Source organism: Zonotrichia albicollis, chromosome 13 (genome assembly GCF_047830755.1).
Source record: "Zonotrichia albicollis isolate bZonAlb1 chromosome 13, bZonAlb1.hap1, whole genome shotgun sequence".
NCBI lineage: Eukaryota > Metazoa > Chordata > Aves > Passeriformes > Passerellidae > Zonotrichia > Zonotrichia albicollis.
The window spans coordinates 3,703,729-3,728,917 of record NC_133831.1 but is presented as its reverse complement, the minus strand read 5'-3'; the positions used below and the strand labels follow the sequence as shown (position 1 = coordinate 3,728,917).

General features: G+C 40.3%; 1 long non-coding RNA gene across 1 annotated transcript in view; it reads left to right on the top strand.

Moving 5' to 3' along the window:
* Positions 1-25,189, top strand: part of LOC113460476 (uncharacterized) — a 55,217-nt gene that overhangs the window by 11,866 nt on the left and 18,162 nt on the right. Inside the window, exon 3 of the long non-coding RNA XR_003382335.2 lies at positions 24,246-24,456. This is a non-coding gene — a long non-coding RNA (uncharacterized LOC113460476). The remainder of the gene's footprint in view (positions 1-24,245; positions 24,457-25,189) is intronic.

Sequence of the window (25,189 nt, the reverse complement as noted above, 5' to 3'; positions counted from 1 at the left end):
CGTTGAGGCTGAAATATAAAGATATTATCTGATCATGTAAGAACTCTTAAAAGCAGAAGCCGTGCTTGCAGAGCAGTCCCTGCAGGGCTGGCAGAGGTGCCCAGGCTCTGCCCCTGGAGGGAGCTGCCCTTTCCCCTTGGAGAGGGAAGGAGAGAGATTTCCCCCTTGGGAGAGTCCCTGGCTCTGCTTTGGGGATGAGTTTATGAGGCTGACATGAACATCTTCTAAAATCCCAACACCAGGGCAGGAACCTGTTTAGGAAGAACATGGAGATGCTTGAGCAGGTCCAGAGGAGGGAACAAGGCTGGAGAGGGGCTGGGAACACAAACCCTGTGAGGAATGTTTGAAAGAGCTGGGGGTGCTCAGCCTGGACAAGAGGAGCCTTATGTCACAGACATATTTTATGAAAAATCCTTTCGTAGGATTTTTCCTCCTGAAAAGCTGAGAGGCCTCAGAAACGAAATGTATACAAAATTATCTGCTGCTGTGGAATGCAACAGGTCCATCTGTGATTGGTCTCATGTGGTTGTTTCTAATTAATGGCCAGTCACAGTCCAGCTGTCTCGGGCTCTCTGGTCAATCACAAGATTTTATTATCATTCCTTGCCATTTCTTTCCTTTCAAGTCTTCTGATGAAATCCTTTCTTTTATTCTTTTAGTATATCAGGAAGAAAATTTTCACTGAAAGAATAATAAAGTACTGGAATGCTCTTCCCAGGGAGGTGGTGGAATCACCATCTCTGGATGTGTTTAAAAACAGACTGGACATGGCACTGGGTGCTACAGCCTAGTTGAGGTGTCAGCGCACAGGTTGGACTCGATGATCTCAGAGGCCTCTTCCAATCTCATCATTCTGTGATTCTGTGATTGATTCTGCAATTCTGTGAACCAACCTCTTCCCTCATCAGAGCTCCAGCCCTCCTGACAGCCCTGGTTCTTTGCACTTTGTGTTTCAAAAGTGAATTTGCCTGTTCCTCCTTCCAAAGCCTTTCCCTGTTTGTTTGGAATTCCCATTCCCCATCTGGGGCCAGAGCCCTCCCAGCATCCAGGGCTGCCAGAAACAAAACCCTGCAGCCCTGCAAGCCCCAAAGGGTGGCTCAGGTTCCTGCCCTGCTGTCAATAATCCCACTTTTCCCTGATCTCTGGCTGCTCCATCACCCCTTTGTGCAGAGGAGCTTTTGCACTGATTGAAGGCACTCCAGAGATGGTTTGGCACGAGGATTAGGAACTCTAGGAAGGTCTAAGTGCTCCTTGTGAGCTTCCCTGCCCAAAGCTGGCATTGCCTCCTGCGAAGTGATCATTCTGCTCTCTCCATCTGGATTCCCCACCTCCTCTTATCCCACAGAGTCATGAGGGCTTATCAGCTGTGGCTGCTAAAAGGGCAGGGAGGAAAAACAATCAGCAAATGTTTCATTCACCATAATCTAAAAATTGCCATCACACTGAGTCAGCAAAGGTGGGACTGGGCAAGGGATGGATCTGTGAGTCATGTTTATAACCCAGCTTTTGTTGTAAACACTACAAAGATGCATTAATTAACAATAAAATCAAGGGAAATGCCTGGCAGGATAGACACAGAGACAGGGAGATTAGAGAAGATGGAAGGCACTTGTAAACTCAGGCTGAACCTGAGGAAATTACTGTGTGTCCACTGTGGGGGATTAATCTAAAGCAAACCAGGCATGAAGTAGGAAGAGGGATGAATGCAATGAAAAGCAAGAGTCAGGAAAGCAGAAATGCTGGCTGGTTTTACAGCATGTTAGGCTAGCACACAGCAAAACATAAAGTGACTCCATTTGTTCAGTCTATCCACCAAACAAATCAAAAGGTGCTTGTGGAGATTTTTGCAAAGATTTTTGCAGTGGATCATGGATTAAATGGGAGTGCTGCTAAATTCTCACCTCCTGTGGGTTTGGATTTCATTGTTTGAAAGAGATTTGCAGAATTTGAAATGAATGGGGCTGACAAAATCATTTAAAGACATGAAAGTTTTGTCTTATGAAGAAAAGGTAAAAGAATTTAGAAGATTATGGGAGACACCACCCATCCACAGCTGTTGAGTGGCTGCTAGCATGAGGTGAAAGGAAACTCTTCTCTGAATATTTCAGGGAAGACCTAAAATTTCATCTGAATGCATTAAATAGACAACAGAAAATGTCTTAAATAAAATGCCACATAGGCTCCTGAAGGGAAAGAAGTTTTTCCAGTGAAGTTGCTCTTCTCCCAAAAATTTTTTACTTATCCAGTGCTGGTTTGGATGAGTGTAAGCAGGACAGGATGGAGCATGACAGGATGATTTTCCCCTTGGCTGGAGTGAGGACAAGACACTGCTGCAAACTAAAAGCAACACCCCCTGCTCCCTATTAAGCAGCACAAACAGCACTCAGAGCATTTCCACATTCACTTCTCTCATTTAAGCTCTCTTACCTGGAGCTTAAATGACAGATCCTCCTGTTTCTGCAGTGCTTTCCTCCTAGCTCCTTTCAATAATTCATATTCATCTACTCCTCATTCCTGGGCTCCTTTTCATGGCTCCTTTGATTAACAGCAAGAGATGAAAGGTGCAGGAGATGCTGAGCTATGGCCATGGCTCCAAACACTCCTGGTGCTGAGGGAAATAACTTCATTACCACCTGCTTGCCTGGGAATTATCCAGGCAGTGCCTGACATGGAAATGTGTGACACCAAGAAAGGGAGAAAAGGATCTGCAGTATTCCCTCATGCATTCAAAGCAGAATTTTCACAGTTCATTTTAAACATTTTACATGGAAAAACACAATAAACGTGTCCTTTTATCGAAGCAAACAGAAATTATGATATTATTTGTTTTTACCCTCAGCAGTGTTTAGACACGGGCTGCAGAAACTCCAAGTCCCTGGGAGTTTCACATTAGTGCATACATTTTGTCAGCAGCCTGTGCCCAGAACAAATTCTGTCTCCAAGATGTCACTGTTTAGAACTTTCCTTTTTAGCAGAGATGTGGAAGGACTTCAGTAAATGGCAGCACTTGGCACAGCTCCATCTCACTGAACAGGGACTAATTTGAATTTTATTCATTCCAGGCTATTTCTTTCCACAGCAGAGAACAAGAAACTACTTAGAGGGTGATAGAGATCTCTCCTGTTGCTTGTCCTTCCCTTCTGGGTATTTAGCTGGCCAAAAGGGCCTGTCTTTCAACCCTAATGACCTCCAATAAATAACTGCACTCGTTGGCCCAGCCCAGGCTTTGTGTGTGGGTGTCGATTTTCCTTCTGGTAATGTTTAATCTGCTGGAGGGATTAGAAATAGGAAAAGATTTTGATTAGAATGAAATCACCCAAATTGCCCTAAGCTCCTAAAGTAATAGAGGCAGCAGAAGTGCCAGTGAGCTCTCCCTGATTCCACTCTTGGTGGAGTCCTTGAAGCCAGCCCTGGTTTCTCATGTCCTGGATGAGTCTCTAAACCCTCCTCACTCTGCTGGGGTTTGCTGGAATAGTTTTGCAGTATTTCTGCAGAAATTGTCCTGTTCAGAGGAACTTTCCCCAGCCTGTTTCCCCCCCAGGAGTCATCCCAGTGTGTTGGACCATGGAGATGGAACCAAGCAATAAAGTGCATTTTGTCTTTGTTGGGTGACAGCACAGGGTGCTCTTGTTTTATTCCCCTTTTTTACTGCAAAACCTTGTGAAATCATTCCAGGTGCTTCCTTCTCTCACCTGTAATTCCCCAGCAGGCAAAACCAGAGAGAGTGTTTGGGGTGATGTGACCTGCACACCACATTAGCAGAGGGCCCTCAGCCCACCCTGAACAATAACTGAGGAAAATTCACTTTGCTGCTTCACTCAGCACCCCCTGCTCGGCTCAGGGGCAGAGCTGCTGCTGGTCCTGAGGCTGCTGCTCTCCTCCAGCCCTGGGGAAGCACAAGAAGCAGCTAAACCATCGATTTCTGCCTTGTCAACAGAACTGATCAAAAGGTTCAGGCAGAGTTCATGAGGAACTGAGGGACCCAAGGGCACGGAGGGCGTAGCTTGGGCTGTGAGTTCTTCATTACTGGTGACAGGAGAAGGAAAGGCTAAAGCTGATTAGAAAAATAAGAAGTCCTATAATGTTTTGCTGGGTTTAGGGTGAGATCTTAATTTTAAGAAAAGGTTTTGTGAAGCTTTTGATCCCGACTTATTTTTTGCTGGCTGCGGGACTTTGGAAGGACTGGTACATTCCAGATTCATGTTCTGGTGGTGCTCCTAATTATTGTCAGGTTACAGAAGTGGTTTTGTTTTCATGGGAGGTGGAATTAGCCCATAACTTAAATACAACTCAGATAAAGAAGTGTTTCAGGACATAAAACCACCTTTGTAGCACAGAAGGGGACTTGCTGGGGACTTTCTGAGATATTTTTGATCATGATTTCCAGCAAAACTCAATGTTTTCTTACTCTGATATTTCCCAGAGATCAATGCTGGCTCTCTGGTGTCTGATACAAGTTTGTTTTCCCTTCAATTGGTCATTAGTGGTGCTGCAGCAGAGCTTAATAATCCCAGGAATGGACAGGAACAGCCTCTTGTTTGGTGCACACACAGCACAAACAGATGGTTGTGTCTTGGGAAGTTCACCCTGGAAATAGATGCTGCAGTCTAAGTCATATTAATGGGAAAATATTTCCCATTTTCAAGGCAAAACTTGGTCTCTGGTTTCACTGAGAGGCTCTGGAGTGAATCCCCATAATTGTCATTAATTGGCCAATTGCCTGATACAGATAATGGAAGGGCCAAATCCTGTTTTCCTCAGTCCCAGGGTTATTCTTTTTGTTCCAGTCTCTTGTGAAGGAATTTTGAATGAGTTAGAGACGGGACTTGTGAGTTTTTTAGATGATGCAGTTTATTGGTTTTATCTTTCACATAGGAAGGGTGAGTTCAGCTCACATCTTTCCTGTATGGTTGAGAAGCTTACACAACCTCTAGTTACAAGACATTTTAAGGATTTACTGACTAATAAACCACTGCTAACAAGGTTATTTATGGTTCTGACTTAATTTTTAAACATTTTGTCTTATGGACTCATACTACAGTGTAAGATTTTTTAGTAAATTATGGTGTGACACACAAAACTTACAGTACTGCATTCTCAACTTCTTGTTTACTTCTGCAATTACTTTAAACTTTCTTCTTCTTAACTTAATGTGTCTCTGCTTTAAAGTATAAATCCACATTCTCACTTTAAACTATAAATCTCACATTCTCACTTCCAAACTTAAGTTTGGAAGACCTTTCTAAGTCTCTAAGTTTCTAAGACCTTTTCTAAGGTCTCAGATCAAATCCTGTGTTTAATTCTAAACTTTGACTTACAGTTCTGAGAATTTCCTGCATTTCAGATTCAGGATGGTGTCCTGTGAGTGTGAGCAGAAAATGGGGACATGAGCAAGGCAAGCAGGGTCTGGAGGAAGGGACGGCCCCTGTGTTTCCAGGGCGCCAAAATTCTGAGAATTCCCTTTATTTTGGATTCTAGCAGCCTGGCTGGTGTCCTGTGAGTGTCAGCATCAGTCACAGCTCCAGCTCTGAATTCACTGCAGGCACTAAAACCCTTTGGCTGCTATTAACACATCTTAAGCTAATGAGTCCTTGGAATTGTAATTCCTTCCAGAAGCTATTTGCAATGGACTTAGCTGGCTAATGGTTATATGTTTGAACTTCATCCTTTCAAAATAAATTCCACTGCTAATTCCTGGCTTTCCTGAAGCTTTGTTCTGCCAGATTCACACCGTGGATCTCTCCTGGGATGCCTTCAGAGCAAGAGCAGGCTGCTGATTTGTAGTCAGAAGCCACACACCTTTATAAAAGATTCAAAATACCTTGTTTTAAAAAGGTTTTAATTTCATTACCCTTTTACAGCTCTAATAAAAAGCTGGGTGCAACACTTGCTGTTTGTTCAATAAGTGTTCTGATTTTCTGTGCCAGTCGACAGAACCTGGAGTGAATTTGTTATGAGGGGTGAGCTCCTCTAGTTGGAGATGCAATCTGGAGCTACAAACACTCCCATATCCGTTTATTTACAGTAAATTCAAGTTTTTGAATATCAGTTTTAACCAGCTGATGCCAGGCATGCAGGATGCTGGTGTCCTATGGCCCTTCTGTGGTGGCCAGCTCACCCTTTGTGATTTGTGTCCTTTATCTCACCCGGCTGAGGATGAGGGGGATGTGCCACAAGGGCAGCAAATTTTCTTTTCTCCAGATATTTTTGGCTATGGTTTGGTTTATTCAGGCTGACTTAAAGACAAAAAATAGACCTTGTCCATCCCTTTGATTTCCCCTAAGGGTTATCTTTTAGTATGAGTGGATTCTTCAGAAACACAGACCCATGAGTGACCCACTAAAGATGCAGAAATCATAAGAAAGCCCTAAAACGTTCCAGTTGGTTTGTGATTAGCATTTTTTAATTATTGTTTGGTCATTTTTATGCAGAAGCCATAACCACCTCTGTTATCTGCCTCAGAGTTCATAATTGACAGCAAAGTGATTTTATCAGCATTCCTTGTAACATCTGTTTCAGATAAGGACAAGAGGAAAAAAAATCCAAATTGAGTTGTGGATAGACTCACTTTGAAAATACACGAGACAATTCCCATAGTTCCATTTTCTTACAGCAGTCCCATGCTGTGCTGTTTATTATTCCTGTATGTCTGATATTTAGAATTTAGGTTTTTTAGGGACAGAAGTGCTTTAGTACCTGCATCAGTAAGGAATAAATTCAGCTGAGTGCTTGAAGTTGCAGAGTCTGGAATGTCTGTTCCATGCTGGAGGTAAAATGAAGACATTCAGCCTTCTATGAGTATTTATTTATTTTTTATATTTCCAGTTTTTAGATGTTAATTTCTAGGTCATATCTATCTGGGATTATTTCAGATGGTGTTGTTTAATACTCATTAACAATTGACCTTTAATTTTTGTCTATTCATTTGTCTTTTTACCCAGACAAAAATATGATTTCTGGCAGTGTCCAGCTCTGGCACACTGCCCAAGAAAGTAAGTTGTGACTTTTTGACATCATTTCCATCTGTAACTTCATTTCTACATCTGATTTTATCCCCTGAAGAGCAAAGCTATTATATTCCATGGGACTACACCAGCAAAAAGAGATTGAAGTGAGTAGAAAATCAGTCCAGGGATTTGGAAACATTTTTATTGCATTGACACATTTTGATTTAATTTTCTTTTTTTAAACCATTCTCTTGTGCGAAATATCATTATTGCAAAACAAATGGAATCATCACATTTATGAATGGAAGAGAACACTGCTGTCAATCTCAATATTCTTCGTTGCTTCGCCCTTTTTCAGTCTTGTCCCACTGCTGTTAATTTTGTTCTTTTTAAGGAAAAGTTGTTTTTATTTATCTGTTATGCAAATTGATTCTGGGCAATTTTAACCCATGACAGATACCCCACTCTGTCAGAGGAGGAAAGCTGGGCTGCTAAAATGATTTAGTGAGTTATCCCACAGGATAACTGGGAATGTTTCCAGAGGGATAGGGGAGCAACCAGCACTGAGCCACAGCAGTTATCCCCCTTTGGGTTACCCATGGCTGGCACCTCCTCTGGCAGGAGAAACCCCTCTTTCTATGAAAAAAAACAAAAATAAAGGGGTTAGAAATGTGAGATCACCTCAAACCCCTGTTAAACCCCCTGCTATTTAGTGCATTTTCCATTTTTCTTTGGAGACAGCAGAGTCATGGTGACAAGAATAGTTTTACTCATTGCCAAATCTCGGTTTTGCTCAGTTTTTGGAACTTTTCTCCCCTGACATTTAACGAAGGAAAACACCTCTCCTGCCAAAGACAGTTTAACCTCCCTCTAACAGACAGCCCTGCTGCTGTAAAATATATTATTAATGCTTTAATCAAGCAGCAGTGCTTTGATTAATGCCTTCTCCTGGCTCACGAGCAGCGAGGGAGCATCATTAAAACCACAAGTTGAGTCATGGAAAGAGACGTGGCAGGAGAGGAGCTTCAGGGGCTGTCATCAAGGAGCTCATCTCCTCTCTGGTGTCGTGTTTGGAGTCACCTGGCTGGTGTTGTTTGCCTCCTTCCTCCCCCTCATCCCTCCTGCCTGGCTTTGTGCCCTGGCGAAGCTGAAACCCGAGCCTGGGGCTCCCTTCCTGCAGGGATCCATCACAGCCCCTGAGTTGTGTTTGTGCTGCCCCCATGCAAGGGGAGGGATGAGGAATCTGACCCCATGTGCTCAGAAGGCTAATTTATTATTATATGGAATAGAATAGCATAGCATAGCATAGCATAGCATAGAATGGAATGGAATGGAATGGAATGGAATGGAATGGAATAGAATAGAATAGAATAGAATAGAATAGAATAGAATAGAATAGAATGGAATGGAATGGAATAGGAATTATATTATATATATTATATTATATCGTATCGTATCGTATCGTATCGTATCGTATCGTATCATATCATGCTATACTAAAGAATACAGAAAGGATGCAGACAGAATGCTTCAAAGATAATAATGAAAACTCCTGACTCTCTCCAGAGTCCTGACGCAGCTTGGTCCTGACTGGCCAAAGAGTGAAAACAACTCACACCAGAATCCAATGGAACAATCACCTGTGGGTAAACAATCTCCAGACACACCCCACATGAGCAAAACACAGGAGAAGCAAATGAGATCATTATTGTTTTCATTTTTCTCTGAGGCTTCTCACCTTCCCTAGAGAAAAATCCTGGAAGGCGAAGGGATTTTTCAGAGAATGTGAATGTGACACCCCTGGACCTGCACGAGAGCAGCACAAAAAACAGAGCCCAAAACCACACCCAAATAAACATGTTGTTAGGAATCAAAGTGTTTTTCCTGCACTGGCAATGATAATTTTTATACCAAGTAAGGAATTTGAAAAATACTCATATTTATGCCATTTCAAAAGCTTTTTATTTTCATGCAGAGGTTGATGTATAAAGAGCATTTCCTTGCTGCCATTTGTGTATAGATCACTTTCATGCATGTTTGATAAGAAGTTTTCTTTGCCTCTACTATTTAGCACTATATAACTTCATTTTCTTAATTCTTATTGTTTGTATTGCACATCTTGGTGTGTCTAAATAAATACACTTGTGCATACCTACTCTAGGATATAGATATGTCACCAATGGCGAATGAGGAATGATTTGGAGAAATGTGAGGGGGAAAAATAATTTCTCTGGTTCCTTTAAGAAATTTTGGGGCTCTCACTAGGCAGGAATGAGGAGTTTTCTCTTTAACATTGATTTGCAAACTGCAGAATCAATTTCCGCATCACTTTTCAGTGTTAAAATTGCCTTTAAAGGGATGTCCCATGCTCCACGTTATTTTCTGTTTCAAGACAGTTATTTTGAGAGAATTCATGCCCTTTTATTAACGAGAGAAATCAGCAATTTCTGGTGGATTATTCACAGCAGCGAACCCAAAGGGTTGCTCTGGATGTGGCCAGAGCTCACAAGCAGCAAATCCCAGGCTCAGCCCTAATTTTTGTCCTTCCTTTAACACAAAGTTCCGTGCAAACCGATGTGTGAGCTGGGCTGATTTAGAGGTGTTAACAAAAGCCCAGCGATTACGGGCAATATTAGCGGCTCCTGCAGTAATTATCTTATGAAAGAGGCAGATGAAGCTCTCAGATGGGCAGGCAGATGCAGAGCTCTGGGTGTGGGTGACGCTGCCAGATTGGGCTCAGATGAAGCAATTCTGAAACGTGAGCAAGGAGAGTTGTGTAACAGCTTTTCTCCCCTCCGTCCTTACACAGATCACCTTCCTAGAAAATCCTGAAAAAGGAAATTATTTCAGGAATTTCACAGCTTGGGGTAACTTGCTCCTGCTGGGTTCATCTCCCATGAATTGTGTTTTTTTCAGCCGTTCTGGAAAATGATTTGCTCTTGATTGATTCTTTTCTCTGAGCTCTGAATTCTCGTTGCTGATCACAGAACAATGAATAACCACACCAGTTTTGGGGTGAAATAACCTGCTGCTGTGGTTGCAGCTGTATCAAGGGGAATAAAACCTTGAAGAGATAAAGAGTTAAAATCCCTCACAAAAAAAGAAAATGGCAGAAAGAAATAAGGAACAAAACCTTTTATTTAAAGGCCTAATACTGGAGCAAAGTCCCTCAAATGTGCCCCATATATTAATTCAGCATCACTCATGTGGCTGCAAATGAAAGAAATGCTCCATTTGTTCTGAATGCTTTGGGTTTGCATTTAAAAGTAAAATGGCCAAGGCTCTACAAGCGTGTCATTTGTTGGGTTTTTTCCTGCCTTACGTTTGCAGAGTTGGATAAACTTTATCTCTTTAGTTTAACAGCAGATCTGGAAGATGTTTGCTCATGTGTTTTCTATATTCAGTGTATCAACATCAACATTTTCTCATGGATTTTTCACGGATTTGTGGATAATTCTGGCTCTGTCTGGAAAACATAAATGCCAACTGGTAAAAATCAAGTGTGAGAGGAGATCTGGATGTCTCAGTAAATAAATATCTATAGAGGGGATTGTCAACTCAATCTAGAGGTTCTTAAAACACATTCCATAAAGTGTTTCCTGTTGAAAAGCCAGCCCAAAATGATTTGAGAACATTTCTTTTGAGAGAGGTGCAGTTCCCTTCTTAAGCAAGTGTTCCCTCACCTGAGACCCTGTGAATTACTTTTTTTTCTTGTAATTCTTTTGCAATAAATTCATCACTGTTTCAGTGGCAATGCTTTGACTAAAGCTGCAATTTCCTAAACACTCACCTGTGTTTGCTGAACACACATTTTTTCTGTTTCACTGTTTCAGTTTGTTAGAACTCTCTCTTTTTTTCCTTTTTTTCCTTTTTTTTTCCTTTTTTTGGTGAATGTAGAAGTACCCAGACCAGCAGGGTAGAAGAATTTAAATATTTAGTACCATGAATATTTTATCATCTTCAGGATTATATTTGCACCTAAAAAGAGAGAAAAAGGAACATGTACTTCTGTCCATCTCTCAGCCTGCCTGCAGCCTGGCCCAGCAGACACAGATTTGCTGAGCAAAATATTCACATTTTTGAGATTTTACTGTGGGGTGGTGTTTGTGCAAGTGGCAGGAGTTTTTAAGACAAAATGACAAAGTTTGTGTCACCTTTGTGAAGGCGAATTTGTATTTTTTTAAAGTAAAACCAATTGGAAACTCACTGACTTCAGACCCACTAAGATATGGGAGGTGACTTTGTGATGCTGCTTGGATGGATTTCCTTGGCCAAGGCTCAGCCTCACCCTGAATTTGTGATTTTGCTGCAAATATTTTAAAATATTATGGAAAAGCACCTAGTCCCAGCACAGCTGGGAGCAGCAGCCACTTCCCCAGGCTGATATTAGTCAGGCTGTCACCCTCTGAAGTGGAGTTTTCCAAGGGTCTAGAAAAGAAAAAAAAAAAAATTCCTGGTGCACTTATTGTGATTTCCAGAATAAATCAAGATTTCTAATGCTGCTGGCAGTCCCAGGAGCAGCATAATTGCAGAATTATAGAATTGGTGAGGTTGGGATAGAGCTCCAAGTCCAGCTGTGACCCCACCACCACTGAGCCCTGTCCTCAGGTTTGAATATTTTCAGGAATGGTGACTCCACTATTCCAATGCTTGATAACCCTTTCTAGATGGAATTTTTTCAAATATTTCAAAAATTTTCAAATCTAAACCTCCTCTGGCTCAGCCTGAAGCCGTTTCCCCCAGTCCTTGGGAGAAGAGTGAGCAAGGCAGAAGTAAATTAATCAAAATAATCTCTTTGACAAGTTCAGCAAGCTGGCACCACTGTCATCTCCCTTTTACACAAAGTGCCAGAATAAAACCCAATTTCTGGGCTGAAATGAGGAGTATTGCAATGCATTTATGTGGTAGCTATTACACCCAGCCTGTGCAATGCCTTTAAAACATATTTTATTTCTTCCTGCTAGCTTTTGTTTGAAACCAGGGAAAGGCTTATGTTTGAAACCATTCCTGTGCACTTATAAAACATCTGTAAAGGACCAGGGAAAAGCAGATTGCTTCAGCAGGTGAGAGGAATAGTGGATTTGTCTTTACAAACAAGCTGTGGGTCTGCTGGCAGAAAAAACCAGCACTGAGAAATGAAAGAAAAAATGGGAAGGGTTCCACTGATTGATAAATGAAAAAATATATTTGCTTTTACAAACAGACTTTAGGTTTCCTGAGAAATGAAATTAGACATTGAAAGGTGAAAGAAGCAATGGGTAAGAAAAACCCCTAAATTCTATAGGAATTAAAATTTAAAAGGGAGGGTTATACATTAGAGGGAAACCCCTGGTATCAGGTGTTTTGGGAAGTCTGTACCTCTCAAGTACCTCAGAAATGGGGAAAACATCTAAATTCCATAAGAATTAAAAGGGAGGGTTATGCTTTAGAGGGAAAATCTGTGGTATCAGACATTCTGGGAAGTCTGAACCTCCCAAGTACCTCAGAATTGGGGGAAAAAACCCTAAATTCCACAAGAATTAAAAATTAAAGGGGAGGGTTGTACATTAGAGGGAAATCTTTGGTATCAGCTGTTTTGGGAAGTCTGAACCTCTCAAGTACCTCAGAAATGGGGAAAGAGAGAGGGAAATGTGGGAAATTGGGATAAAAAGGAGGCTGAATCTTCCCAAAATTGGAGAGACCCCAGGGGATGCCCCATGGCCTCTCCCTTTATTGGAATAAAGTCAAAGGACTCCTCTGTCTCCTTTTTGGACACAAACCTGTGGTGTTTGTGGATTAATTTTCCTAACCCAGGGAACAAGAGCTGCACTGTTAAGGACTAGAGCTGTCCCTGGAGGGGCTGGCAGGGCAGGGAGGGCCCTCAGGTTCCCCTGACCCCAATTTGTGGGGCTGGAATCCAGCGGGGCTCCCTGCACACCTGACCCTGGAGCTCAGCACGCTGATCCTGGCCTGTGCCGTGTCCGACAGCCCAGCTGAGAGCTCCTGTGCAGAGAAAGGCATATGTGGCCCGAAGTTTAGAGTCCGACTGCTGAGGGCGAAAGGCCGACGCCCCTCTGCAATTCCTGGCCAGCGCCCTTTGGCGTCTGAGGGCCTGGGGCTGTGCTGGCTGCGGACTGGCTCACACCGCTGCTGGTATTGGGGAGGAACGGAGCTGACCATTTCCTGGGGGTTAAACATCGGTTTATTGAAGGTGTTGCAGGATCCAAACGTGGGGAAACCAACCAGGAAGAAGTTTCTCCATAGGGGGTGAAACAGGATTATAAAGGAGGGGGGGTGGGTACAGGCGGAACCAATCGGGAAAGGTGAGGGGATGAACTTCACAGAACTGACACTCCATGGAGACCAATAATCAAAAGGTAAAGGAGGTGTCCTGGGACCCCAGCCAACCACCATCTCCAGAGAGGAGAAGGTTCTCGAAACCTGGGAGGAGAAAGGGGGTGATTGACTGGACCTAGGGAGGAAACAACTTTCACTTATAAGGGAAACCAGGGGAGGAGCAATTACACATCGGCAACTATGAATAGCGGTTACTATAGCAACTTAGCTGACAGGCTAGCAGTGGCGGGAAAAACTGGGGGAACGAAACCATTTTACACATAATAGGGGAGAACAATACATAAATTGGGGGAATAACACAAGAAACTTAACAACACACTACAACACTCCTGCCACCTCTCAGTGCCAGAGTGTGGAGAGCCTGCTTCAAGCATGCCTTAAAGAAAGATAGGAGCCTGCTGTGAAGCAGCCTTTCCCAGGCTTGATCCTGTAAATAATTAGGTTCTCAGCCACCTTTTATATAAACAACAAGATTCTCAGACCGTTCTGTCCTTGGCTGCTACTGGGAACAGACAGCCAGTCTGGGAATAGATATGAAGGTTTTGGGAGCCTTTCATATTATGGTGGGAACACTGATCTTGGTTTCAGTAAACTAACTTCAGGTATTGTAAACAAAAGGAGGAGCTGAAGTTTTCTCTACAGCCTGTCAGGAGCTCAGATTTTGCAATATGCATGAACTTAATTAACGCGGTTATAAAAAGTGACGGATTGATGAATAAACCGGAGTGAAATGCGAAAAATCAACAAAGGTGGTCGCTCCCTCACTTCGACACCAGAGCATTTGTCCCTGTGCCAAGGGGGATCCAGGCGCCCCTTGCAGGGCAGTTTGCCCCCAGGCAATAATTGCTGTGGGTTTGGAATGGAGTCGTTGCTCTAAGAAGTGAAATTACGTCTGATACCTGGTTATGCCTCTCTCCTGCCTCTCATCAGGCTTCTCAGAGAGCACTGAGCAGCAATTTCCTCTCCAACACGTGCTGATCTCACAGCAAACTGGAGTTTGGAGTACAGGATATAGGGGTGAATCCCAGGTTTGGGAGTATTTTATCCATCCATGCTGCTCTGTCCTTAAAAACTCTCCATTCTGAAAGACCAGCTGAGAAACTCCAGCTTGTTCTATTGCCTTCTCTAGTCCTGAATAAATATAAATATAAATATAAATAAATATAAATATAAATATAAATATAAATATAAATATAAATGTAAATATAGACATAGATACAGATAGAAATAGAAATAGAAATAGAAATAGAAATAGAAATGGATGATATGGATTATATAGATGATATAGATGATATAGATATAGATATAGATATAGATATAGATATATAGATATATAGTATAAATGTAAATTAAATATAAATATAATATAAGTATAAAGTTAAATAAAACTATAGATATAAGTTAAATTAAATATAGATATAAGTTAAATATTAACTTAGATATCAGTTAATTATAAATAAAAATGTAAATTTAAATTGAGAATATAAATATGCCTATAAATATAAATATAACCATAAATATAAATAATATAAATATAAATATAAATATAAATATAAATATAAATATAAATATAAATATAAATATAAATATAAATATAAATATAAATATAAATGAATGTCAGAACCTTTTATCAGCCAAGGGATCCACAGCACCTGTGGATCTGACCTGTGTAAGTGGGTTACAAACCTGATTTCAGCACCTTGTGGCCACCCAAAGCATTCACCCCTCTCACCGTGAGTTTGCTCAGTGATGAATTTGCTCACTGTTCTAAAGCTCCCAATGGATTTTGTTGTGTCTATTCTCTATTGTAAAATAGAGAAAAAAATTAAAAAGCAGATAGATCAGGAGTACATTGTTTGCTCTGGTGCTGTGATCCAAATTTAAAAAAAAAAATAAGAGTTTCTTTTTCCCCCTTCTTCTTTAGATGTCCTTCTAAAATAAAAGACATAATGGAGCAGAACTGGAATACCTAGAATTTAATTTCAGCCTGATGTGAGCACCTCAGAGGGACAGAACAAGGGGAATGGGAAGAATTTCGAAATGCCAGCAGCCTGGCTAATAGCCACATCATAAGCCACATACTGGCAAAAAGATGCATGTGCTGGGAGCCACGTGCATGTGCTGTGGTTGTTTTCATGAGGATGGAGCACAGCGTGACTGTGGGGGTTTATAAACAGCAGAGGGACTGGAAATTATTTGTGGGTTGGAGTAAGTAGGAGAAAAAAGCAAATTGCAAAGCATTTTGGTTCAGACTCTGAACCAAACTCTTGTCCCACAGACCTCTGGGTAGCTGAGAGTTTATCACCAAGATTTTTATGGAACTGAAGGAGGAGGTATTCAAAACTTGGCTTTGCATTGATGAGTTGCTTGAGGAGCAGGGGAATAGCTGAACAAACCCTCTGAGCAGCCCCAGAGCATTTTTACAGTAAAAATCAGGGATGGGAATAATTCCCAGAGGCCACACACACCTGCTCCCAAAGCAGGATTAACCCCTTTTATCCCATTCCTGACAGGGATTTGTCCAAGTTCTCCCCTTGCTGCCCATCCCCTCTCTGCTGCCACAAGGGAAAATTGAGAATATCCCATGCCCACAAATGGATCCACCCCTGTGCTGCCAGTGCTCAATTCTCTTCAGAAAGAGACCAACAAAAAGTTATCAGGTTTTTATTCCAATTTTCAAACCCCTTCTGCCATCCTTACCCTAGTCAGTGTTTGTGGAGAACTGCAAGGAGCAGGGCAGAAAATCCCACAGTGTAGCTACAGCTTAATAACTGCTTTTAGTGCCCAGAATGCCTTCTAAGTGATGTTTTCCAGCTCTCCCACCACCTTTATTACCCTCTGCATGTTTCAAGAGACTCTCTATAATATTCTTTACACCCTTGGGTTACAGGTACCAAATTCAGATGGCAAAGATGGGGTTGTGCAAGCTCCTTGTAGAATGGTCCAGAAAAAAGAGCCTTATCCTGCTCTGTCAGGGCTGGTGGGAATTGTGGTGTTAGCTGAAGGAATGATCAGTCCCTCCAGGAATTATTAACAATTCAAGGACCCCAGAATTCTGCTGAGCCTGCAGAGCAGGGGCTGCCTGGCACAATGTACTCCTGTGGCTGGCACTGGAGGCAATAATTCCCAAAGACAGAATGGCTGGCAGGAAAATGAAAATTATCTTTATCAAATTAGCTGAGAATGTGCATTGTGGCTGTATCTGGAAGCACTCTCAGGGGTGCTCTCAGCTCTCAAAGACATGGCCCTGCACACTGCTGCCAATGTTTTGTATGGGAGAAAACATCAGGCAAAATTCACTCGTTTATTTGTCAGTGGAAGCCCTGCTGCAAAATCTGGGGTCCTCCTGGCTGGAATTTCAGCACAGGAACTTAACTACTGAACTTCTAAAGCTTTTCATTCAAAGTGTCCAATTTTTAGGGTGAATGAGTTAAAATCTGGAGGAGGATTTAGAAATGAGGAACCAGAGTTTGTGCAAATAACTCGTGTGGTCATCACTCAGCATCAAGGTGAATTTTAGATTGATAAAGGAAATTGTGCTAACATGCCAGATATGAGTGTTTAGAATGTGTAAATTATCCAAATATGTGTGCTTCAAGTAATGGAGAGAATGAAGAACTCTGCTGGAAACAGAGACATTTTTATTTAATCATGGAATAAACCAATGCAGTCACAATTTCAGGTTTTCTTGCTGCAGAGATGTTGAAAGGTTTTGTGAAAAACCTGCTATGGATCAAAGGTGCTAAATCACAAAGCTGAGGAAGGCTGAATTTATTTTCCTGTTATTTTTACTTCAATGAAATAATGATTCATTTCAGTATGAAAATTAAGAGAAAATGTGGCTGTATTTAATGAGAGGAACTAAGGCACTAAAACCTTGACAACTGATTGCCTATCTAGATATTTTTTTCTTTATATGTAAATCTAAATCTTTCTTTATATGTAAATCTATCTGCAACTTTTCATCTACACATTAAGATGCAAGAAGTCCATAACATCTCTTTATATATTTATTATCATTCATTTTTACTTGTATAATCCCACTTCTTTGTATAGAATTGCTGCAATAATTGGTTATTTTCTCACAGAGCAGAATGTATCCACTGATAGATAGAAGTGTCCTTCAACACTAAATTAAAAATATGTGATTCTATCATCATCTGTCTAGACCAGGGACCTTCATCCTGCAGCTGTCTGCAGCTCCACGACAGCTTCCACCTCTTCCCACAACTTCATCTCCAATTTAGGGATGAGCAGCAGCACACATGGCAACCAGAAATAGCCTGGCTTCCAGCAAAATGTCACTCACCCCAGAAAGTTAATAAAAAAGTCCCAATACCTGATTATTTTTTTTTTTTTGCTGCCCTGCAGTTGGCATCTCACACGTCAGGAGGATGCAGGTCCAAGGCTGTGGGAATGGCCATCTGTTCTGCCTGCACACTGCTGGTGCTTGGCATTGAATTACTCACATGTTCTCATTTTTTAGAGACATCTGGAACTGGTGGCCAGCTATTAAAAAAAAAAAATTATATTACAAATATTATAGATAATTTTTATTTCATTATAAAATATTCTATATTTTATATATAAAATAAATATAGGTGGTATATATTATATATTAAATATATATATTATATTATATTATATTATATTATATTATATTATATTATATTATATTATATTATATTATATTATATTATATTATATTATATTATATATAACATATATTATGTATAATATATGTTATATTATATATTGAACATTATATGTTCAATATACACAATATATGTTATATATAACATATAACATATAACATATAACATATAACATATAACATATAACATATAACATATATATTATACAGTATATAGTATATAGTATATAGTATATAGTATATACTATATACTATATACTATATACTATATACTATATACTATATACTATATATATATTATAAAATAAAATATAAAATAAAAAACAGCAGCACAGCAAAAATTAAACTGGGCTGAGTGCCTTCTCTGTGGGATCATGAGAAATTTCAGCATATTTGTAGAATCATGGAATGGTTTGGGTTGGAAAGGAACTTTAAAGCTCATCCAGTCCCACCTCTGCCATGGCAGGGACACCTTTCAGCATCCCAGGTGCTCCAAGCTCCATCCAGCCTGGCCTTGGACATTGCAGGGATCCAGGGGCAGCCACAGCTTCTTTGGGCATCTCCCCACCCTCACAGGGAGGATTTTTTCCTGATATCTCATCTAAATCTACTCAGAAAAATGTAATAAACCCATAGGATATGATATCATGAATAGGTTTTACTGGTTTGTTTTCCTAATGACACCACAAAGCACATGGGGAAGTGGAAGAAGACAATCTAGGGTGCAGAAAGGTGGAAAAATCAAACTGGATGAACTCAGTTATATAGGGCACTTTGTCTAAGCCCTCAGAATGAAAGTGCTGTAATTATATTTTAGCATTGCTGTGTTAATTGCTGCAGGGGAATCCCGAAGCCAGTTCTGGATTCCATGTGGGATTTTTAGAGCCAAGGGCACTTTGGACCACATCAGGAGCCAAAGGAACATTCCCTGTGCTGTGTGATGGGATCATTCACCTGTGCCTAGGCTGGAACACACATGGCTGGTGGAAAATATGGGAATCCCCACCCAGAGCGAAAGGAGAAGCTGTTCCCTGGTGAGCAGAGCAGAGCAGGCAGCGGCTGAGGCTCGCCTGGAGCCCCCCCAGATCCATGGAGCTGCTGCTTCACCTGCAGGGCCCTTGGGCAGGGGGCTTTGGGAGCAAAGGTGTGGGATCTCAGCAGCTCAGGACTGAGGTGCCGAGTCACCGAGACCACCCTTGGGGGGCTCGGGAGTCCTGGAATGTTCCAGAAGTGTCTGGTGGCTGGACTTTGATCCTACACAGGAGACGACACCTGTATGAGGATAGGAGGGTTTCACCGGGGTGAATGGTGAAGGGATTGGTTAATTAGAGGGTGAGACACAGGGTTTAGGATTTCTGTACAGGGGGGTTTAGAGAAGTAAGATGGAGGAATTGGGGCGTGTCCTGTCCTTCTTCTTCTTCTTCTTCTCCTCCATCTTCTGTGGTGATGGTGGCACTTTGGGATTGGTCATTACTAAAAGTGCACTGGGCAATAAGGGTGAAAGGTATTGGGGAAAAATGATAAATATTGTACACGTAACTATGGGTATAAAGATAGGTGACCGCCCGGAGGGCAGGACAGTGTGCTCATGGCTGGCTGCTGAGCAGAGCTCTGTCGGGCCGAAAGAAAATCTTTTAGATAAACAATTAATAAACACCGAGACCGAGAAAAGAACTGAAGCCTCTTCTCGTCCTTTGGAACGCGGGCTGCCCCAAGGCCACCCCGGGCCTTTCCAGGCCATCCAAACAGCCGAAAATCGGACACAAGGGCAGAGTCAGAGGAGGAGTGGGGAGAGCAGGGCTTGATTAATAACTCTGCATTAATTGCAGCCTCAGTGAGCACAGCGTGGTGCCACACAGGCTGTGAGTGAGGAGCCAGCTCAGTCCCCCGGGATGGCAGCACCCGCCATGGGCAGCTTCTCCCTCCAGGCTGGGCCACCTCACCTTTGTGTCCCCCAAGGCATTGTCCCTAAAAATAAAATATAATACATAACAATTAATATTATCTCAAATAATAATTTTATTTTCACTACATTCAAAAATTTTCACTAGATTCAAATTTTCCCTGGGGGAAAATAAACCCCAGCTTTTACTCATAGCCCAAACCTTATATAACTCTTCAGGATATGATTCTGTTTGAAAAGTAAAATGAACATTCTAACAATATAATTATTTTTTCCAGTATGAAACCATCAGAAGATTTTTGCAATTCTTTCTTTAGTGCCCAAAAGTCTCCTAGAACTGCTTTTCTCTCTGCTGCAGAATTGGTGTCAGTATTTTTCTGACACTGTTTGTGTCAGAGCGGGGAGTTTTGATGGAGAAGTTTGGAGATCAATTAATTTAAAATTCAGCCTTGCTGTGAAGTTTCCTCCCAGCAGCTCTTGTTTAGGAACACAATTTTTCCTGTACTTAAATTTGAGTCAAACACACCAACAGGATTTCATAGGGATGGAGCAGGTGCTTAACAACACTACTGCCAACACCTGCAGCTAAATCACAAATTAATCTTTGCAAATTTTGTTTATAAAAAACCCAAAGATGTTATCCCACTCGTACCTCCTGCTTGGCTCTGAAAGGTGTGTTTAGATTAGATTTTTAATCTTTTCACAGCAATGATGAAGTCTTAAAGTTAAATTTCTTTTTTATTATTACTTTTTATTTCCCATTGGCAAGAAGTCTTGGAGCCACCAAGTTGCTGGAACTGCAATGAAAAGGAAGAGGGGAAAGCACCAAAGAGTGGGAAATGAAATTGAAAATATTGGCTACCTGGCTTAAATTGTGAATTATGCTGTGAAACCTAAAAGTAAATATTTTGTACAAGGAAAATGCTGCTCACAGCCTGGGCAGGTGTTTTGCACCTGTGGACCTGCCAAGTTCTGGCTTTTTCCTTCATTTAACAAAATGTTTGCAGGTGAAATATTTTCACACAAATCTTCCTCTGGTGCAAAGGTCTTGAACACCTGGACAGTGAAGCTGCGCGACTTCAAAAAGTGGGATTCTATGTGTCAGAATTGATATTTCTTCACCTGCTTTGCTGTGCAAACTTTTACACAGGAACTTGTGAATTTCAGAGACACAAATTCACCTTTTAGGGGAAACATTGCTTGTGGGGGCTGCTAAAACCATCATGTCAGAGATGTATGTCCATTTTTTTTCTCTGGTTTACCATCATTTGATTGCTTTAGGATTAAATATGGAGTGGTGTGAAGGATGAGGACATGATTCCTAACAGAGCAGATTGGAATTGACACATCATTTTATTTAAGGATGTGTTTGTTCACATATATATATTAATTATATATATTTTTATATTTATATAATATATAATATTATATTAATATATAAGTGTCATATAATTGTATAATAATCATTTGTGTAATATTTAATTATTATATATTATTATATAATAGAGATATTATATAATTATATAACACTATACTATATGCTATAATATATAACATATAGCATACAACATATAACATATAACATATAACATATAACATATAACATATAATATATAATATATAATATATAATATATAATATATAATATATAATATATAATATATAATATATAATATATAATATATAATATATAAGTGGATTGTTATAGTAGAATTGCTATAATATTATATGCATTCTATAATATAAAATATTTTATATAATTATATGTTTACATAAACATTAACTATTAATATATAAATATATAAATATATAAATATATAAATATATAAATATATAAATATATAAAACATCGATTTTTATAATACAAATATATAAATCTAAATATTTAATGAATATAAATATAAATATATAGCTATTTAATTTTGAGGTGGATTTTCTGCCTTTATTATAGCAAAGCAATTTAATACAAGGTTTATTGCTCATTTTATGGGGAATTTTTGGGGTTTTTGCTGCTGCTCCACAGGTTTGGAACCAGCCCCTCACTCAGTTACACATTTTGCTGCATCCAGGTTCCTTTGGAGACTGAATCCTCAGTGAGCAGCACACAGATGGCAACTTGTGCCAGCATTCCTGGGTTCGGTACTCCCTGTTTCAGATGGCTATTTAATTTGTTATCACTCCTGGCTGGAAAACTGGCTGTTCATGTAATCAAATGCCTGCTTTCTGTCAGGCCCCAGGCATTTATTTTCATTACTGGGGTTGCCTCAAAATAAAATAAAAAAATAAAATTAAAAAACCAAGCTGGAGGCTGGGTGTTGGAGCAAAGCTCTTTGGAGAGCTGGGTGTCCATCTGGTGTGTGAGTTTGGAATAAACAGAGGGAGCCTGGTGGATCTTCAGGAGGTGTGAGAGCAGGATGCTTAACAACAGCCCCAGGGACCGATGCCTGCCTGAGGAGCAGAGATTTAACTCAATTTGGGAGACCTTAAAGGAGGGGAGAGCCCAGGAGGCATGAAAATAAAGTGGGAATTTTAGCAGTGTTTCCAGTTCCATTCCTGGCTCCTTAAATTACAGAGTCTCAGGTTTTCTGTGCTTGAAATGGCTCCTGAGGTGTTAGAAAGTCTCTTTTTCCCCAGCCCCATGACCAAAGAAGTTGAGATTCTTCAGCTCTGCTTTTCAAGGTTGTTAATTTTCTCTTACCTATCCCATTCTTTCTCTGACCTGCTGAGCTCTGTCCAGCAGGTCGGGTTGTGGCATAGTGACCACCCTTGATGTGGTGTTGGCTTTTTATACTAAAAACTACCTGTACTTTATTTACAATAATTTTCCAATACCCATCACCTATGTTAGACAGTCTGTCTGTGCTCTAAACCAATCCAGAAGTGCCACCATCCCAGCAGAAGATGGAGGAGAAGGAGAAGGAGAAGGAGAAGGAGAAGGAGAAGGAGAAGGAGAAGGAGAAGGAGAAGGAGAAGGGGAAGGGGAAGGGGAAGGGGAAGGGGAAGGGGAAGGGGAAGGGGAAGGGGAAGGGGAAGGGGAAGGAGAAGGAGAAGGAGAAGGAGAAGGAGAAGGAGAAGGAGAAGGAGAAGGAGAAGGAGAAGGAGAAGGAGAAGGAGAAGGAGAAGGAGAAGGAGAAGGAGAAGGAGGACAGGACACACTCAGATTCCTCCATCTTTCCTCTTGAACCCCCATTCTAAAAACCCCAAAATTCTACTTTTTCCCCCTGTGATAAACTCACTATCATTCTACTCAAACTCCTGTGGCTTGTAACTCCTCACGCAAAGTTGGGAATTGTTTCCATGGGCTAAAATCCAAGGCTCAGGTGTCTGTGACTCCGTGCCAAGGTCTCTGAGCCTCCTGCCAGGGTTTTGAGTCATCCAGAGGAATGTCCCGGGGTTCCCACAACAGAGCATCTCTGCTCCTTCAAAAACCTCTCTGCATCCCTTGTGCCAGCTCTGCATTTCCTCACTCCCTGACCACAAAGATGAAGGATTAGAGCAGAGCTGGGCAAGCCAAGCCCTGCTGGCACAGGGCTCAGGCCATTCTGGGCCACAGTTCACTCATTATTGCTATTTGTTGACATGTTCTCTGTAATTTAAGGAGCTGCCTGCTTTCCCTGGCACTAAAGTCAGATGGGTGTCTGGGATTTTCTGCCCTGCACTTGATTATTTCTTCTGTCTCCACAGTAAGAGCCCAATCTGTCACTGGATTATGTACATTGACTTAGCAGTGAGATTTTAAGGCTGAAATGGGTGTATGAGAATTGGCTGCTGAAATCCTGTGACAGTGAAATATTGGGAGGGGAGGACTGAATAGAAATAATATTCTGCACAACCCAGCCAATATATGAAAGCCAAACAGGAAAGGCAAGCAAACAATTCCTTCCTATTTCCATCATGCAAATTTTAATTTTTAATTTGGTAACAGCGGGGTTTTAAAAAGCCATTAGCCAAAGATTTCCTCTTGGTTGATTTTATTTTCTTACAACAGAATGCTCCTGATTACAAATTCCTTAAAATAAAATGACTTAGCAGCATTTTCTTTGATTAAACCACATGAAATATTTAATATTTGTAAGGTTTCTGGGCAGAAAGGTGTGTGTTTCAGTAACCAGATATCAGCCAGCTGCCTTCCCCAGCTCCTGCCCTGGTAACACCACACCATGGTCCTGGAGCTCTCCCTGGCTCCTGCTCAATGGTCCAATTTAATTTGGACACTCTAATCCAGGTAACTGAGCCCACAAACCCATTGATTCCTAAAGAAATAGCCACCCTGAGCAATTCTTACCTGAAATTAATCTGATTTTGCCTTTAATAAATGACAAAATTTTAAAGGAATTTTAAAATTCTACCAAAATAAGAAAATCAGTGGGGTTTTTTTTGATATTTTTTTCATTCAATATTCCAGGTATCTCCATCTGAAAAATGAGATGCTTCACATGGGAACAAAATGTTTTCGACCACACAGAACCGATCACAAGAAATCTGAATTTCTCTTCCTCGAGGAGTTTCAAAGTGTTGATGAATTGTCCTGATGCACAACACGAAACCCTTCCAAAATCTTACAGCTCTTCAGGGAACAGGAAAAATCTTCCCACACACTTCTTGCCGCAAGGGAGGTATTTCATAGTGAACTTTAAAAACATTGACAGATTTCTCCCTGCAGCCAAAGGAAGGCAGTGAAAGTTTATGTGTTTCAAAGAAAATTGAGATGCTGGCAGACAACATCAATGTCTGTGTGTGTGTCTTTCAAAATTCAGTTGTCACCCAATGCAGTTGTAGTATGAATCACATCCTGAAGAGTTACATAAGGTTTGGGCTGTGAGTAAAAGCTGGGGGTTTATTTTCCCCAAGGGAAAATTTGAATCTAGTAAAAAATTTTGAATCTAGTGAAAAATTTTGAATCTAGTGAAAAAAATAAAAATAATAAAATAATATATTATAATAAAAATAAATAATAAAACAAGAGAATGTTAAAATAAAATATCATTTGCGATAATATTATATAATATGGAATGTATTACATATTATATGTAATGAATTACATATTATATGTAATGTATTATATGTAATGTTTTATATATTATATAATATATATTATATAATATATATTATATAATATAGATATTATCTATTATATATTGTGTATTACATATTGTACATCATATATTATATATTGTCTATTGTATATGATATTTTATATAATATAATATAAATATAATATAAATATCAATATCAATATAAATATAAATATAAATATAAATATAAATATAAATATAAATAATATTCATATATAATATATAATATAGTATATAGTATATAGTATATAGTATATAGTATATATTACATAAT